General features: G+C 46.1%; 1 pseudogene; it reads left to right on the plus strand.

Annotated features, from left to right (window-relative positions):
• Positions 1-572: 572 nt before the first annotated feature.
• On the plus strand, positions 573-4,118 carry LOC141831783 (zinc finger CCCH domain-containing protein 53-like; annotated as a pseudogene).
• The last annotated feature ends 565 nt before the right edge of the window (positions 4,119-4,683 follow it).

Here is a 4,683-nt window from a genome sequence, read left to right on the forward strand (position 1 = left end):
CCGTTTCGCCGGCGCACATTCCGGCATCAAATTCCGGCCGGATTGGGCCGGAATCCGGCCGGAATTCCGGCCGAAATAAGGCAACAGTGCCTGGCGCCACTGTTGACCGGCCGCGGTATCTTTAAAATATATATATATATATATATATATATATATATATATATATATATATATATATATATATATTTATTTAATATCAAATATCAACTTAGACCGATTAATTGAAATAGATGGATCGATCATATATTTTGATCATTAAATAAATTCAAAAAATAAAATGACATGTGAAATGAGATGTTCTAATCAATTAGATCATCATATACCTACAGAGTGAATTTTAAATCTTGCAGAAGAATTTTAAATCTTAATTATTTAAAAAAATATCCTGCCTTTCGAAATCAGTGCTGGAGTTATAATTTGAATTGATCTATTTGACGTGTGTTAAATTGATTGACAAATCCATTTATCCTATTTTTAATTTAATTTTTGGCCAATAAAATTTGAGAGAATAAGTGAGTGACCGAATGAACGATGACTCATGCAGCAGCGAATTTAGGACCGAGTAATAAACGATGAGATTGACAGAGGTTTCAGGTGGTAGCTACAGAGCCTGCCTGCCTTACAGCGGGACTCAATACATCTACCCTGTTCATCCATCCACTCTCTCTCTCTCTCTTATCAATTTGGCCATCTACAACCACCATCATCCCTCTCTTTCTCAATCTCTCTGTGTTGAGTCTGCTTCGCGCTGCTACCGGTGCCGGAAGGAAAAAAAAGGTTTTTTTTTGAAAAAGGTGAAAGCAGAGACGAGCTGGAGTGGACTATTTTGTAGGGGAATCAACGCCAACAGTAAGAAGACTGTGATCGGAGGAGCAGGCAACGGTGGCGTTGCTGTCCGAGGCCGGAAGGAGTTTGCTCCATTCATGGTCAACTGAGCTCGCGATCCTTTTACTTCCCTTGTAGTATTCTCGGTCAGTTTATAGTTTATCTGATCCGATCTCTAAATACTTGCTTCTGCTTCACTGTTTTGTTCGGTTTTTCTGATCAAAGGGTGAGGTTGTAATGGCAGCGGAGAGGGGGTTGTAGCATGGACGTGTACGAGGCGACGCGGGTGGTGTTGGCGAGGATACAGAGCATGGACGCGGAGAACGCGGCCAAGATCATGGGCTATGTCTTGATCCAGGAGCAGGGCGACAAGGAGATGATCCGCCTCGCCTTCGGCCTCCGACGCCCTGCTCCACTCCGTCGTCGTCAAGGCCCGCGGGGACCTCGGCCTCAGCGGCCCGCCGCTCCCCTCCTCTTCCTCCTTCCCTCTTCAGCCCCCTCGGCCGCCAGAACTCCTCCTGCTTCTCCTCCCTCGCCGGCGGCTCCTCCCCCACCTCTTTCGCTCCTCCGCCCACTTTCTCCCGCTCCGGTAGAGGCTCCGACGAACTAGGCTCAGCCCAGCCCCAAGGCGGTGCCGCTGCCGGTGATCCCATCGTCGATGAGTTCCAACTTCAAGACCATCTCTCCTTCCTGGACGATCCTGCCACCAGCGACCACTCCCTACTATTGACCACAAATCTACCGCCTCCGGTGATCTCTTTTGTCCTGATGTGCTGTGCCGTAGCTCCAGCGGCAGCGTAGACGGGGTGCCGTTTCCTTACAGGGTAGGATGGGGGATCAACGGAAACCACCACCGCCGGAGCTGGTCTGCTGCCGACCTCCCGCTCCGTTCTGACGCGGCTGCTGGGGGATTCGGCTGGAAGCCGTGCTTATATTACTCCAGAGGTTACTGCAAAGAAGGCTCCGCGTGCCGCTTCCTACACGGCCTGCCGGAGGATACCATAACGACGGCCGCCCAAAGCCAGAGGATCAGTGGCGCGTCGCAGCTCATGGCGTCAGCCTTCCCATATTCGCCTATAGGTTCGCTGCCGTCGTTTCCATCGTCAACGGCGACCAAATCACTCGACTTCCTGCTCCAACAGCAGCAAAATGAATGCCAAAGGTTGCATCATATTTTTCCTCTTCGGTTTGAGGAATTTGACAATGAACTAATGCACATTTTGTCTGTCTCAACAGGGCGGCGGCGGCGGCGGCGGCGGCGGCAGCTTTGTTGCGATTAAAGATTGAAAGAGGCGACTTAGCAGCAATGGTAAATCCAGGCTCAAGGCAGATCTATTTGACTTTCCCCTCAGATAGCACTTTCACTGAAGAAGACGTCTCTAACTACTTCAGGTTTGTTCTCTAATCAGATCTTTGCTTAGCAATTAGCTTTCCCATCCAATCTCTGTTTCAATCTTTGTTGTTGGAATCCATAGCATCTATGGACCCGTGCAGGATGTGAGGATCCCATATCAGCAAAAGAGAATGTTTGGCTTTGTCAGCTTCAGCTACCCGGAGACAGTGAAGCTGATCTTAGCCAAAGGGGAATCCACATTTCGTCTGCGACTCTCGGGTTCTGGTCAAGCCTTACAAGGAGAAGGGCAAAGTCCTCGACAAGTGCAGGCATTCTTCATTCCCTCATCCCATCGATCATAAATGTGGAATTTTGTTCAACAATGCTGTAGTGTCATGGTCTTGCTTGATAATCCATTCAGGAAACAGCAGCAAGCTGAAAGGGGCTATTTCTCCGGCTGCGCAACTCCCACCGGCATTGAATCTAGAGGAGATCCTTGTGACCTTCAACTGCTTGGTTAGTTTTTGGTTCTGCTTTGTTTTCATGCCACATTTGGCTGAAAGCTTGATCTTGATGAAGTGGCAGGAGCAAGGGTTTTGTACAACAGTGGTAGCCAGGAGCTGCTGCGCAGGAAGCTGGAGGAGGAGCAGCAATCTTTCGAATTGCAGCGGGAAATCAAGCTGCAAGCAAGAAGGTTAATGAGTCTTCAGCTCCATGACCTCAAGAAACGTAGCCTTTGCTCCTCTGCTCCAGCCTCCATCAACTTTCCAAACTATCGCAGCTCCTGCATGTATCAGCATACCTACAGCTGACTCAAGTGGAAATGGCAGCTGTAGCAGCAGTAGCCAAGAACACTCTCCAATTGGAGGTGAGCAATATCTTACAAACTACTTATAGATTCTTGTTTCTTGTGTTTCTACTTTCTTGTGCAGAATTGGGATGTTCTTGTTTGCATTGCAGGTGCAGACCTGAAGTTGAACACCTCTACTTATTTCTCCTTGAAGGCAGTCAACTCTGTCGATCGAAATGAATCTATCTCGAATCCTAATCAAGATAGCAGTTTCGACAAAAGGTGAAAAGGCTACTGATTCATTTGTTCAATAATGTTGCCAGGATACAGTATTTGTTTTGATCTCTCTGTCTGTAAAACATGCCTGCAGCATCGAGCATAACTTGCCCGACAGCCCTTTTGCTTCGCCAACCAAGTTATCGATCGGCAATGCTGCGGATCCATTCTCAGTCGAAGCAGACGCCAATGGCAGCATGAGCAACAGCGACAACAAAGGCCACCTACCTTCTTCAACATTGGACATGGCCTCCTACAAATCATGTTTCTTGCGGATGACAAGGTAACACAACAAGTTTAAGGACCTTATCGATTGCATCAATCGAGCAATATTACTAGTTCAAACATGATTCTTTTCTTTGCCTCTAGGTTGTCTTCCAGTCCTGGAGGAGCCATTGGAATGTAGAGGCAATGAGCTAGCTTTCCTCAGATCAAGGCATGCAACCACAGCTCTCTTCTTCTATCATATTTACTTCAAGTAACAATAATCGATATGGATTTTATGAATAATTCGTCACTGACAGGATACAGAAGCCATTGGCAAGTGCAAGCTTCTGCAAGCAACCAGCCATTCTACTTTCCCCTTACCTATCACTAGCTACTAGTTTACTAGAATCCTGCTACCGAACTCTAATAGTGTACTAATACTACTAGCTATAGTTGCTTATCAAAACCTCAGACACAGAAAAACAAACAAACAAACAGAAGATAAACAGTACGTGCATCAGAGTGATTTCTGGAGAGCTGAGCAAAGAAAAATGCACCGCAGGAGTCAAATGGGTGATCAATCCCCTCCCCTCTGCTTTCTTTTGGTCGCTTTCTGTCATCTTTAGTTATGACAAACATATAATAGAAAAAGAAATGTATTAGAACGTTATAAAATAGATTTACCATCATTTCTCCCATCTGCACAGTGGCTTTTTTATGTTGTGTTTCAGCTGCTTGTCTGTTTATTGCAGGGATATAACTTAGTAGAGAATCAAACCACTGACTCTTCAGCTCGATTTAATAAGTTAGATTCCTTGAAATCTAAGTTTGTAGGAGGAATAAAGATGGAAGAAGGAACATGCAGATTGTGATGGGGCATGTTCCAATAGAATGGCTGCGGCTGCGGCTGCGGCTGCGGCTGCGGCTGCTTTCAGATGCCAAAGCGAGGAAACTAGATTGGTGTGGATGAGACAACGAGAGGATCATGTCATCTATGGACATGAGAAATCTAAATAGGTATTGTTGGATGTTGGTATGCTGAAATAAGAATGCTCGTGAAAATTCATGTGTCAACCGTCTGCGCTATGTGCTGAGAGTAATTTTAAGTCATTTTAAGATTGCAAGTTGGATTTCCAATCAGGTTGAGGTCTGGAAATTGCAAACTGATCTAGTCAAATCTGAGTTGACTAGATTCGGTCATCTAGGTATTACTCCAGATGCCCAGACAGTCTAAGCACCTCTGGATGGTCCA

Source organism: Curcuma longa, chromosome 7, assembly GCF_044706935.1.
Source record: "Curcuma longa cultivar G26 ecotype Majalengka, Jawa Barat chromosome 7, ITB_CL_G26_1.1, whole genome shotgun sequence".
NCBI classification, from domain to species: Eukaryota; Viridiplantae; Streptophyta; class Magnoliopsida; order Zingiberales; family Zingiberaceae; genus Curcuma; species Curcuma longa.